The following is a 14,225-nucleotide window of genomic DNA, read 5'->3' on the forward strand; positions in this document are numbered from 1 at the left end:
CCCACCAGGGCTTATCCCAATATCTACAGCAGCTCCATTGATTGCCAAACGTTCCCTTTCTTCCATGATTTTCCAGTTTCCCCTTCCCAGCTTACCCCCTTCAGTTAACCCACTCCCCCCCCAAAAAAAATCTTCTGTCCCGTTATTCTCTTTGTGCCCTGCGGGATTCTGATGTCATAACTCTTAAGAACATTGTAAGAGCCTGCTGGATCAGGCCAATGGCCCGTTTAGTCCAGCATCCTGTTCTTACAGCAGCCAAACTGTGAAAACTTGCAAGCATTGCAAGAGTGCAACACTACTCTGCCCACTTGTGATTTCCCAGCAGTTGGGGTTCAGAGTCATGCTGCTTCTCACAGTGGAGGTAGAACTTTGCTATTGTGGCTCATCTTCATACCCCAAGATCCTCCTTGTAGCTGGGGGGTGCTGGGGGCAGGGGAAGATGAGGAAAAGGTACATCTTCACTGTCAAGATTGCAGCCAATGCAGATTATCTTAATGTTTCGCTTTAGCTGGGTTATGTGCAGGGCCTTTTGCCCTGAGCACTCTGGTTTTCTTCTCATAGGTCTCACCTCTTGTCTTTCCAAACCCCTGACAGACCCTGTGCTTCCTCTACACCTTTCATGTCTTCACCCTCCTTTCGTTTTTATTCTGTTTAGAGACCACCCATTGGAGCGGCCCATCAGTGAGGCAAGGTGAAGCCATTTGCCTCAGGCAGCAGATCTGGCTCCCGCCACTGCGATGCCACCGGCCTCACCAGGGCTTTGCCCACACTGCCGCCATTGTTGTTGCATGCACTGCTTACCTTTTTTTGTTTTAGACAGTGTTTTTACCTTACTTTCCAACAGCTGTTTTACAAACCTTGAAATTTCATTACTAAATCCGTTTCTTTTGTCTTTTTTAAATGCAGCATTTAATTGGTGATATTGTAGCCAGTCTGTTAATAATTCTCTTATATCTTCAAAGTTCTTTAATTTCAATTGACTCCATTAACAGCTCTTTATATGTTGCCCATTTATTTTTCACATTCAACTTTTTCAATGATATCGCTTCAAGTGGGAAAAGCCACCATGGTGTTTTCTATTCTAATAAGTTTTTATATTTCTCCCATGCACCATAGATCGATTTTCTTACCAAATGGTTAAAAAATCCTTTATGTACTATTACCTTTTCATACCATAAATATGCATGCCATCCAAATCTGTTATCATGACCCTCCAAATCTAGAACATCGGTGTTTTCTAATGTTATCCATTCCTGAAGCCAACAGAGACAGGATGCCTCGTAGTATAACCTCAAATCTGGCATACTGCTTACCTTTTTTTTGAATTATTGGCCTAATGTCGTAACCCTTAAAACACCCAGATGCATGAAAGGCTTTATAAGACTGGGTTGTCTTCCAGCTATGAAACCTAGTTCTCAATGAGATGGCAAACCAATACATGGGTTATACCATTTCAGCAAGGATGGAGAACCTTCGGGCCTCTCTATGCAATGCTCTGGGCTCCCCTAAGCCACTCCCTCACCCCCCAAGCTACACCCCTCACTGGGCTTGGTTCACAGCCACTTCAAGTGTTTTTGCATGGTTAGAATATGTCCTTGAACTATGACAGTGCTCCTTTCTTGTGTGGCTAGAATGTAGAGACAAGGTCTGCATCTGTTGCTCTGCCCATGTTTGACTCTGGTCCTGTCCATTTTGCCTGTTTTCATACTATTTTAGCACATAAGCTGTATTGGAAAGTTTTTAATGTTTGATGTTTTAGTATGTTCTGATATATGCTGTGAGCCACCCAGAGTGGCTGGGGAAAGCCAGTTGGATGGGCGGGATATAAATAATAAAATTATTATTATTAGTATTATTATTATTAAACAAATTATCACCTGTCTTCTCTCTCTCTCTCTCTCTCTGTGCAGTATCATATTTATCATCACTTAAAGACAATTTCTTAAATTAAAACTTTTCTTCTGCATAAGGATGTTAGCCGTGTATTGAAGGAGGATCATCTGGAGGTAAACAAAATAATAATAATAATAATAATAATAATAATAATAATAATAATATGTATTTTGTTTTGCTGAGTGTTGAAGCCACACTCTTTCCTTATGTGTTAACTGTGTTGACAAAAAATGCCTATGATTTTTCCTGGGTACCCTAAGCCTCCCACTTTCCTTTCTCCTGGCTTTTTATGGGCCAACATATTGAGTAATACTGATAGGGTTGTTACCTATCTTGGCAGACTTCTAAGATTTATGTCCTTTTCTTGAACTTTGGCAAAGCTTGAGTAACTTACCCTGCCAGTAATGTAGCACTTAGCTGAACTCAGCTGAGCAAATCTACTTATATGGGTTTTTTAAAAAGTGTATTCCAAGATGTTGCCTTGTTATTCTTATTGTCACTTTCACAAGTAACAGGGATGGTGAATCAATTTTACCACGTAGGAAAACTATCACAAGCTAGCAGTATAAAAATAACCCACCCTTGAAGGATCTAGGTTTAGAACCGCCTACAAGTTACTTTTGCCAACTCGAAACTGGCAAAGAAGATAACAACAAGAATATTAAATCAACAAGGCTAAACAGATTACTTCACGTAGAGTGACAGCTGGCCATGAGTGATAACACATGATAATAGCTTGTAAAAAGTCGAGATATGAGCTGAGCAAATATGATTCCAGAGCTACTATCTGAGTCAAGTATTTATGACAGCCTGAGTGAGTAGTACCTGTTCTGGCATAGCTTTGAGGGCTCTGTCCTCTTCTTGAACCTTGGCAGCGCCCGTATAACTTGTCTTGCAAGTTAATGTAGTGCTCAGATGAACAGAACTGAACGCACTGGATTCCAAAGCCACCATCTGACGAAAGAGTATAATTATAACAGATCAGTTGTTAATAAATAAAAATAAACCAGAGGCCTCTTTTGTGTGTTTAACCTCACAGGCTGCTGTTTGCAATACATGGCCCTTTGATTATGCAGAATCACAACGGACAATTAAAAACCTTTTGTTAGCACAGATCATTCTGTTAATGCATTTTGTTGTTGTCTTTAACACACACACACATGGTGAGGTTGCAACATCGATTCTGTTTGCTAGATTCTTTCAAAAGTGGGATGGAATTATTTGATATCTTTGGACATGAGCCTTTTTCCAGTATTTGCAGTCTTTCACAAACAATGCAATAATGAGAGGAGCTTTGTTCTGTTTGCTCCAATACTGGCTTGGTGCAAGCATAACACTGCAGATCTTCCAAAAGATGCTGAAGAGGCTTTCAAAGTTCCTCTGTCTTTCCTCATTCCTTCCCTTGCTGGCTTTTGTGGTGGTTTAGTGTCATATCTTGCACAGTTTTATTAGGAAACTAGCCAAAGAGATAGTGGGACCACTGGAAAACGAGCAAAGAAAGGAAGACAGGAGAATTGCAAGGAACATATTTGTCTGTGTTCACTGCAGAAGATGTTGAAGGGGTACCCACACCTCAACTATTGTTATTTTCCTGGAAGTCTCTGACGACCCGTCTCTGTGCTATGCCGAGATCATGTCTGACCACATCCTGGAAAACCTTTGAAATGTGTGCCGAGCCCAGGAGTTGGTGACGAAGAGTTGCGCTTGTTATTTGAAGCATTCCTAAAACTTATTCACCACCACGGTTGGCTGAAAATAGTACCTTGTGGTCGCTTCACCATGTTAAAAGAAAAAGCAATGTCAATCAGCTGTGAATTTGCTCCACGAACTTCTTTAGATGCAGTTTTAACATATTCTAGGCGATGTCTTTTCTCTGTAGGAGATGTTCTCTGAATGGGGGGAAGAACAGAACCAATGTCTTGCTGAAGGCACCAGCTGCTTGTTTTCACCACCAGAATAAAACACCAGGTTGTTTTCAACCAGAAACCAGGCAGTGGTAGTGGGAGCCTGGAATCAGCCAGAAATCGGCTCTAGCAATTCTTTGGCTGGCTGCTGGAAGATATGCATTGTGAGAGTCATGGTATGCAGGAAGCAGGGGATCTGTGAACAGATCTCCCAAAGCCATTTAATTTTTCTACAAGCAACTGAATCAGGGACAGAAATTTGGGTGGGTGGTGGGTGGGCTGACCCTCTCATCTTGCATGGATTATCTCACATAAATTCACACACCCCTGCCATTCCTTGAAACTGTTGCTAGAATATTTTCCAGGGATGGTCATAGATTTCCAGAAGCCACCCCGGTTTCTGATTTGATCCCAGAATGTCCCACTTTTCCTTAAGACGTCCCTATTTTCATCGGAGAAATGTTGGAGGGTATGCTATTAGAAACTTCAGGAAGATGGTTTATATTTATATCAGAGGTGCTGGGGAGGTTAAAAATGCTTCTTCCCAGCTCCATATTCACAATCCAAATCAACACCTTGGGAGAGCTGATCAGATCTCACTCACTGTCTGTAATTTGGCCCTTAGTGGCCTTGACAAGCAGAGTCTAAGGCTACACAGGGATTTGTTCTCAGAGTAATTAATTAACCGAGGTGGGAAGTGAGTAGTAGGCCCAAAGCTAGCCCTTACTACCTGTAATGGCCTCTGGATAGCTTTGCATCTGTTTCTGCCAGCCAAGACAAGCATCAATGGGGAAAACGGATTTCTGCTATCCTAACCTATAAGCCTTTTTTGAAGGGTTTAATAATATCATCTGATCTGATCTGGCCTGTTTTGCTTAAGAGGCTTCCTTGCCAGACCGCGTAATTTCCTACAGTTTACTCTTTGGTCAGAGGACAATGGTGTTATCCCTTCAGTCCCAGATTCAGGATCTGCTCTTCAGGGTCTCCCAACAAGGTAATCTCTCAGGAGACCCCAAGATGAATTGCTGCACAGTTCTCATATATATATATTGAAGAGTTTTTGGGATTTATTTTACCTTCCTTCCTTCCTTCCTTCCTTCCTTCCTTCCTTCCTTCTGAAGGAGCCCAAGATGGCAAACTCAGCAACAGCAATGAAAAGAAAACCAAACATCATTAATATATATATATATATATATATATATATATATATATACACACATATATATACACACGAACAGTTATCTCATGGTCACCGCAAACAGTGTCATTCAGCCATCAAACTGAGTAAACAGAAATATTTTTAATTTTCTCCTGAAAGTTAGTAATGAGGGAGACAGACACACCTCCCCAGGGAGGACATTCCACAAATGGGGGGCTGTGGCTGAAAAGGCCCCGTCATATGTCAGTAGCAACCCAGGCAGTCCCACCAACAAAACATTGTCCCAATTGTTAAACATCGAAGCTCCCACAAGATGGCAGCTGGCCACTTTGGAAGCCTTGCTTGTTTGTATTTTTTGGTCAGCCCTGAGCCCAGGTCTTCAGCCCCTCAAGGCTACTAAATTGGTCAAGCTCTGAAACAGTAGCTAGAGAAGGATGGACTCAGTAACTGTACTGGTTTAACTGGTCCCCTTATATACGTTTCCCAGAGGAGTGAGGAACATTTTGAAATTACCAAGAAACCACGTCTCTCATTTCAAACTGTAGAGCATGTCTGGGCAGGTCCTTAGGAGCCGCATAACACACAGAGTTAACTGTGCCTATAATTTGCAACTGACCCAAGTAAATTGATACCATGGTATGGTAAGCAGATAAACTCCGAGAACTATTACTTTATTGTAACCCTGTTTCCGTCGCATATTGACACAGAAATTCACATTAACGTGGATAATAAGCAAGAGACGATTTTTCTGTTATCGACAGCATCCATTATCCCAATAAACGACACCAGGGCCCTCTTGCATTTCCTCTTTATATCCACAACATTTTTACACATGCCTTGTGCATTGCCGTGACATTTCCCTTTTTAAAAGGCCTCTCGTGTTTATTTCCAGTGAGTGTTGTGTGACAAAGGAATTCCTCAGTTCTGGCTCTTATCTTCTGTTCTTCCAGCTGCCCAAGCGAATGCCTGCCATAGCAGAAGCCCTGGCTTCCTTGCTAGCACATGTCCCAATTCTTTCCGTCTTTATTTATAGCTGACTTTGAAGAACTCTCTGAAACTTGGCATATGTTGAAATTCGTTAAGAGATCTGGAGTGCAGCGTGTCGCAGGAACATAGGAAGCTGCCTTATGGTGAATCAAACCATTGGTTCATCTAGCATCAGGCTAGATGACATGGGTGACATGGGGTTCAAACCTGGAGATGCTGGGGTTCAAACCTGGGACGTTCTGCATGCAAAGCCGATGCTCTGCCACTGAGCTATGGCCGAGCTCTATTTCTCTGTTGCACCTGAATCAGGTGTAGCCAGGCAAATGCTGGTCCAGGACCTGGATGTTGTGATGGGGCTAGAAGATGGCCAATAAGTTGAAGTTGAATCCCAACAAGGCTGAGGCCCTCTGGGTAGGGGATTTCCAGGTCTGGCAAGTAAGTGGTTGTTCCTGTTCGACACAGGATTGCCTTTCCCCTAAAGGAGCAGGGCTACTCACTGGAACCATCCTTTACTGCAACTCCTTGTTCTGCCCCACCCGCAAACACCACAGATGCTGGCATCACCATTCAGACTATCCAGAGAAATTTCCTTAACTTCTGGAGCAGATTTGAGTATATTTCACTCTGGATAGTCTGAAAGGTGATGCCGGGGAAAAGAAAATCACCAAAAATCAGTTCCCCTCCCTCATACTGGATTGAAGGCCCTTCAGCGAATAGAAGGGTAGCTTGAGGATCAGTCAGGAGTGCGTGCAGGAGCTGGGCCCTGTGACCAGTAGGGCATCGCAGGACTGGGGCCTTCCTAAATTTGTTCCGGAGAGGCAAGGCACGGCTGCACAGGTGAGGCCGCTTGGTAACTCACTGCACCTGGTGGCTAGAGCCAGAAGGGATATAAGGTCAACATTTCCCTTCGGCTCTTTGCCACAGCAACACGTTTCCTGCCTCGCTGCATTTGGCTTCTTGCTTCCTGATCCTCAGACCTCGGCTTCTTGACTCTTTGCTTCTCGACCCTCAGACCCTTGACTTTGTGACTCCCTGCTTCCTGACTCTCGGACCCCTGGTTTCTGGACTCTCGTTCCTGCTCCCACCCCGCCATCTTGCCCCCGGTCCCGACGTCCTCAGCCGGGACTTCGATCCCCCGTGACAGGGTCTGTGGTGTTTGTCAAATGAGGAAGGGCCAGCCCTACTATTAGGTATTTGGTGGCAGGCGAAGGCCAGCAGTGGCGTCCCTCCTGAGCAACCTCAAACATTTCCCTCTGCTTGAAGGGAGGAAATATGTCTGCCACATGCTCTGTCCTGGTCCCCCTAAACTAGCTTGCTGCCTTAGGCGCTGAAGTAAAATTCAGCTGCCAGGCTAATCAGCTTCTGTCCATGGAGTGGAGAAGGGGGCATCTTGTCCTTTGCCTCAGGCAGCAATATGTCTGGGGCCGGCCTAGTGAGCTGTGAGAAACAGCAGTTGGACAGTTTGGGGATTTGGAGACATACAGAGCTGTGAACGTGTGAGGAGGCTGAAGGTGAAATAAGTTCTCTCTTTCTGAAACTCTGAGGTGTGGGGTGGGAGCAGAACTGATCCGTTGCAGGAGTTACTGTTTGCCACCGCTTATGCTCTGTTTGTGTATTTTATAAATGAAATATTACAAAGACACCACAACTCTCCGCTTCCATGCAACGGAATCTAAACCTGATAATTCTGCCCTTGGAATTACTCTCTGCTCTGGGAAGCGGGGAGCACATAACAATATTTGAGGGCATTGGCTTACATGCTACTGCGAAGGACAGCTTATTTCCTGCTTGCATTGAGTTCCCTTCTAAGACGATACACAAGCTGGGATTGATTTCATTCTGCACAACTTTTATTAGTTACAGCTTTTCCCTTCCCCATGCTGAACATTTGCATTCTGGCTGAGACGCCTCTTAGATCTGGTTCACTCATGTCCCGGCAAGGGATGGAAGGGTCTGTCCATTTCAGTTCCCTCGGTTTCCAATTTTTCCCATCTTAAATTCAGTTCTCTGCAATTCTGCAGTATTTTTTTTCCTTTACTAATGTATACATTTTTTTGCAAGCAGTTTCCCCCCAATATAATGCATTTTAACGTTACTTTCACTTATATGCACCCTCTGCCTTAATATATGCTGTTTTATAAACCTTGGTTGTTTGGTGAACTGTACTGCAAAATTTGGATATATTTGGAAGAAATGCTGCATATCAGTTCACATATTGTTTTGTACGTTTGTCATTTTTAAAAAATGAAAATCTGGACACAAAAGTTGTTGGGCTTTTATTGGCAAAGTTGTTGAGTGTTTTTGGTGAAATAAAAAAAGGGGGTTCAGCTACTTTTAATTAAATTTGTCAAATTCTCTGTACGTACTACTGACATGGGTTGCCATACGTATGGATTTTCATGGACATTTCAGCAATTTCCACCCGCACACTGTTTATGAGAGTTGAATACAGTGGTACCTCAGGTTACATATGCTTCAGGTTACATACGCTTCAGGTTACAGACTCCGCTAACCCAGAAATAGTGCTTCAGGTTAAGAACTTTGCTTCAGCTTGAGAACAGAAATCGTGCTCCGGCGGCGCGGCAGCAGCAGGAGGCCCCATTAGCTAAAATGGTGCTTCAAGTTAAGAACAGTTTCAGGTTAAGTACGGACCTCCGGAACGAATTAAGTACTTAACCTGAGGTACCACTGTACCAGCTATGTTACATGTAGCAACCCTATTTGGGAAGTGCAAATCTGGTAGATTCCTGCTGACTGACTTACTTTTGTGGTGGATCCTTGCATTGTCAGATTCTTTTATTATTTCATTTTTAAATAGTTTTTATTTACACCATTCTTCAGCCAAAGAAAGGCTCCCAGAATGGCTTACAAATGTAAATAGTAAAACATATCACGGACCCATCCGCAGTGACCCCCCTCCCTGGAAGCAAGGCACGAAGGGGAACAAACCCTGCCCAACTGACCTGGCCATATTGGCTAGTATTCAAATAAACTGATATCAGGAAAGCCCGCCAATCTCCCGCAGCTGGTCTGGGAATTCCCCACGGATGGCTGCCTAGCCCTGACCTTGCTCCCAAGGGCAAGGGCCTGGTGCGACAGGCCGCAATAGCTGCCCGCCCTGTGACCGGGTAAGCAGCCATTCTAAGTCTGAGGGCAGGGACTAAGGTCACATCCACACCGTCCATTTAAAGCACTCTTATACCACTTTAGGATGCGGGTGGTGCTGTGGGTAAAACCACAGAGCCTAGGACTTGCCAATCAGAAGGTCGGCGGTTCGAATCCCAGTGATGGGGTGAGCTCCCATTGCTCGGTCCCTGCTCCTGCCAACCTAGCAGTTCGAAAGCACATCAAAGTGCAAGTAGATAAATAGGTACCGCTCCGGCGGGAAGGTAAACGGCGTTTCCGTGCGCTGCTCTGGTTCGCCAGAAGTGGCTTAGTCATGCTGGCCACATGACCCGGAAGCTGTACTCCGGCTCCCTCGGCCAATAAAGCGAGATGAGCGCTGCAACCCCAGAGCCAGCCACAACTGGACCTAATGGTCAGGGGTCCCATTAACTTTACCTTTACCACTTTGACAGTCATGGCTTCTCCCCAAAGAGCCATGGGAAGTGTAGTTTGTTAAGGGCGCAAATCTCTCAGATCCACAATTCCCAGCACTCTTAAGAAACGCCAGTACCTAGGATACTCCATATTTATTAGAGCTGTGGTTCCTTGTTAGCGGAATACTCTGTTTTTTCAAAAGCCAAGTATTTTGAAAATGTTGAAATCTCGATGGTAGTTTTTGTTGTGTGAACGGACCACCCATTGGGAAACCACTGTATTAAAGTGGTCTAAGAGTGCTTTGATCGGACAGTGCAGATGCGACCTAAAAGAGACACAACACAAAAGGAATTTGGCGGGCAGAGGGAGAAAGCAAACTCAGGCACTGGTGCTTGGTTACATCGTTCTTACAATAATCAGCCGGAAGAGGAAAGAGTCCAAAGGGAGGAGGAGCCAGGTTCTGGCTGGTCTCTCAGGGGATTCAGTGGACATTAATACACCTTCCTCCGCCACATGCAGAAACTTATGTGTGGGCAGGGGCTGCTATGCATAAACACCTACACAAATGGGTTGGCCCCACTCATGTGATCTGCCCAATGTGAGGTGGTGTGGCTCACATGAGTGCGACTCACTCACACGGGCATTTTCGGGCCTAGGCTCCTATTAATTCCAAAAGTTCTGTGAGCTGTGGGAAAGGGTGTATTCGCCTTGCTCTGGGCCCTTTGCCGTGTACAGGCCAACACACTGAAAGGAAATATCAGTGATGATCAGAAGAAGGGCAGGAGGCTCCTGTGTTTATTCCTGACAACGCACTCTAACCTGGGTTGCTGCACTTTGATAGCACTTTGCTTCCCACCCACCCCCGCACCTACCATAATGCATTAAGAAATACATCTCCTCGTACTACAATAAGCTCTCTCTTTGTTGCATCTTTTTGTTAAAAGTAATTGGGCAACCTTTTCATAGAATGTTCATCCTGTTGGTTTGCACAAAGTTTTCAGGGGGTGTAGTTGACACTGGCTGCTGTTGATTTGTTTGCAGGGAGGTCAACAAAATCTTATCCCACACTTAGAACCCAGCTATTTGGAAGTGGAAGGAACTCCCAAATTACCTGGATCTAGGGGCAGAGGAGGGATGCGGGTGGCACTGTGGGTTAAACCACAGAGCCTAGGACTTGCCGATCAGAAGGTCGGCAGTTCGAATCCCCGCGACGGGGTGAGCTCCCGTTGCTCGGTCCCTGCTCCTGCCAACCTAGCAGTTCGAAAGCACGTCAAAGTCCAAGTAGATAAATAGGTACCGCTTCGGCGGGAAGGTAAACGGCGTTTCCATGCGTTGCTCTGGTTCGCCAGAAGCAGCTTAGTCATGCTGGCCACATGACCCGGAAGCTGTACGCCGGCTCCCTTGGCCAATAAAGCGAGATGAGCGCCGCAACCCCAGAGTTGGCCACGACTGGACCTAAGGGTCCCTTTACCTTTACCTTTCGGGGCAGAGGAAGGGGGGCGGTGGAGGTGCCCCACCCCGGATGTCATCACTGAGGGGGGTGACATTCAGCGCGCTGCCCACCCGCAGCTCCCAAGCCTACCCTGAGCTGTTGGGGGAAGGGGTGGAGCTGCACCGCCTTGCCAGTAGCCTTCCCCCCTTCCCCCTTTGTTTTGACAGCTCGGGGGAGGCTTGGGAGTCGTGGGCGGGCGGCACACTGTTGCTCCCCACTCTCGAGCTGCCTCCTGTGGGGGGAAGCCTCCCCTGAGCTGTCAAAAGGAAGAGGGAAGGAAGGCTGCTGGCAAAGCGACGTGGCTCCCTCCCCACCCAGGAAGCAGCCCCCACAGGCAGCTTGCCTCCTGGGACGCTTGCCCAGCCCCCATGGCCCCACCCCTGGGTGCACTAGTTCTGCCTCTGCCTAGATCGGCATTCTGGGTTTATTTTTGCCTCTTCTGAATTTTCTCCAGCGTGTTAGCACAGTCCTTTTGATGTGTTCCAAACGGAGTACACAACTGAAGGCCAATAGAAGCATGCTACTTTTTCCCCAGCAGATGAAAACCAAAACCAACAAACAGGATAATCACTGTGTGTATTTGCTAAGAAGACCCTCTTCCCTTCAGGAAATCTTTAGGCATGCTCAGAAGTGCTGAGTTGCTCACAACAGCGAATCCTATACATTTCTGTCTGGAAGTCGTAGAATTCCAGCAAAAATTGAAATGGGGGCAGAAAATGCTATTGTTCACCTGCTCGCCCCAATTGCAGCACATAAATCAATCCAGTGAATACGACTGGTATTCACTGTTCTTGCTTTCAGTCTGCAAACAATATGTAATTGGTTATGTCCCCCTCCCCTCTCTTTTGCATTGAAATAAAAGGAGTGGAATGATATGATGTAATTAAGTTATGCAGTTTTGCCGCAGCAGACAGCGAGATGAAGATTGTAGCTTTTGGTGGAAGATGAACTGCAGCAGAGCAAAAACAGTGCTGCGTGTGACGAAAACCGGGAGGAACGGGAAATGATGCCTTCTTACATTGCGACTCAGAAGTAAGTTTAACTGAATTCAATAGGTCTTACTTCCAAGCAGTGAAGTAGGTGGGTACAGGATTGCTACCTGAAATGTCTTCAGTTCCCACCTGCGCATGTACATAAATAAAGCTTGATGTGAACTCCTCTAGAAAAAGGACAGTGAGGTGCAGCTCATTGCTGCTGCTGTTTCGTATGCATTTACTGCAAGATATCATTTATAATGCTATTTCTTCTGACAAGGCATGGAAACTAAGTATACCTGTTTCCATCTGAGAAAAGCTAGGGGTAATAGAATACTTCGTAAAGAGCAATATATAGGAAATAAAAAGCCATTTGGAATGTATATTTATATATGAATTTCCATACCAATTTATTGAAACAAAGGATGTGGTTTCTCTCAAAAGCTAAGCTCGAGGCGATATTTTTGTTTTTTAAAATATAAGGATTTATAGAAATCAGTATGCTTCATTAGCCAGCTCCGTTTTATTTTACAGCTCTGTGTGTATTGCTTGAAAGTCCTTGCTATAGTTTTTTAAGTGCGGTTTGAGGGATTTATTTTTATGTAGTGCAGTCAAATATGTCATCTGAAGCTGAGCCATATATACTTCAATCCTTTAGAATGTTTGGAAAAGGACTGGCTTTTTCTGATCCAGATTTTCTTGGCATCACTATTAAAGCACCTGCAAAGGGAAAAAAAGGGGAAGAAAAAAACATTTCACATCCATCTGGCTTGGTTACATGTAAACTGCCTACATTATGTCAAGTGCAATTAAGGCAGGAATAAAAACAAAACCACTATCAGCTAAGAGTATTTTATTTATGCCTTTTTGAGCTACAGAAGCAACTTCCTGCCTGGTACTACAGCCGAAACTAGCAATGATCATGCAACTGTAGTGTGTGTTATCATATGTAGCCGAGGTGGAGAGAAAGAGGCTTACTCATATGGGACGAGTTTTGCTGAGGCTGAAAAGATTTGCCTTTGAAAAATGTTAGGTGGTCACTCCCCCTGCTGAAAAAGAAGAAAGTTGAGGGAAAATAGTGGAGGAGCCCTCGCTTTTTTTTACAGAACTAAAAATCTGAAACTATGCTTGCATGCACATTGTGCGTTTTAAAGCAGCCCCAAAGAATTCTGGGAACTGTGGTTTCATTTCTTTCGTTCTGTTACATATTTTGTGTTTTCGCTTTGTATTTTTATGCCGCAAACTCCCCTGTGATCTTTGGATGAAGGGAGCTGTATAAATTTTAATAAATCAATAGGAAACCCCTCACGGAGCTACAGTTCCCAGCACCCTTAATGAACTATAGTTCCCGTGATTCTTTTGAAGGGTGCTTTAAAGGAACAATGGGTAATGCAACCTATAAAGCATGGGGGTTGTGTCTTCTTCTATGTCATCACAAGTACTGTCCAATAGGTGCCTGCGGCAAGTGAAGAAGAGCATTCTGCATCTCTTTCGCAGGAGCTGGACTCTGCTAACTCGGGGCTAAACAGGATAGTTGATGCAGTTATTATATTCTGCCCTTCTGTTGGATGCCCAGGTGGCATCTGTGGCATGAAGCACCTTCCATCAGCTTAGTCTGGTGCTCCAGCTGTGTCTTCCTCCTGAAAAGAAATATCCTGGCCACTGTTACCCAGCACCTGAATTAGACTAGACCACTGCAGTGCACTGTATGTGGAGCCACATTTGGAAACTACTCAGAAAGCTCCAGTTGGCATGAAATACGATAGCTGGGTCATAGGTTGGCACCAGCTCCAGTGAACTCCATTGGCTTCCCATTTGTTCCAGGGCACAATTCAAAGTCATTTCGGGCTTTGGACCTGGTTGCTGCCTTATGAATTTCCCTGGAGGGTGTATGATTGGGGTTCCTGCATTGCCCTGTGGATGTCTATATACCTAATATGCCCTTCACATCTATAACGCCTGAAGGGGGACACCAGTGTTCAGCCTGCTCATATCATTTCAAATAGAAACAAGCAAACTACTGGCATATCTAGACCTTTATTATTTATTTTAAGGCCACTATCTATTGAACTCAATCTACTTACCTTTTGCAACTGCTTCGAAATCACACACTGCAATGATCCTGTCAGTTTGGCTGGGTCTGCCGCGGCTAGAGGGATGGCATCAACATACAAACTCAGTTGATAGATTTTTATCTCCAATTTCAGGAAACCGTATGTTTAGTTTATTTATTTCCATTGCCAAAGGCCTGGATCCGCGAGTATCTTGCTTGTAGA

At 44.9% G+C, this 14,225-nt stretch overlaps 2 long non-coding RNA genes across 6 annotated transcripts in view; one reads left to right on the top strand and one right to left on the bottom strand.

The window, feature by feature from the left end:
• Positions 1–14,225, top strand: part of LOC310758809 — a 260,702-nt gene that overhangs the window by 38,625 nt on the left and 207,852 nt on the right. For 3 of the 5 annotated variants that reach the window (XR_014545940.1, XR_014545941.1, XR_014545942.1), the window contains exons 1-2: positions 4,687–4,791; positions 11,838–12,007. This is a non-coding gene — a long non-coding RNA (uncharacterized lncRNA). Of the gene's footprint in view, positions 1–1,910; positions 2,007–4,655; positions 4,792–11,837; positions 12,008–14,225 lie in introns of those variants that run through there. The other 2 variants (XR_014545938.1, XR_014545939.1) reach the window with 2 other exon arrangements.
• Positions 1,892–5,462, bottom strand: LOC310758817. The gene is made up of 4 exons (XR_014545955.1): positions 5,034–5,462; positions 3,656–3,782; positions 2,719–2,847; positions 1,892–2,000 (listed from the first exon to the last, which is right to left on the bottom strand). It is a non-coding gene; the product is annotated as an uncharacterized lncRNA (long non-coding RNA).

This window comes from Podarcis filfolensis (assembly GCF_964270895.1).
Source record: "Podarcis filfolensis genome assembly, chromosome: 3".
Lineage (NCBI taxonomy): Eukaryota > Metazoa > Chordata > Lepidosauria > Squamata > Lacertidae > Podarcis > Podarcis filfolensis.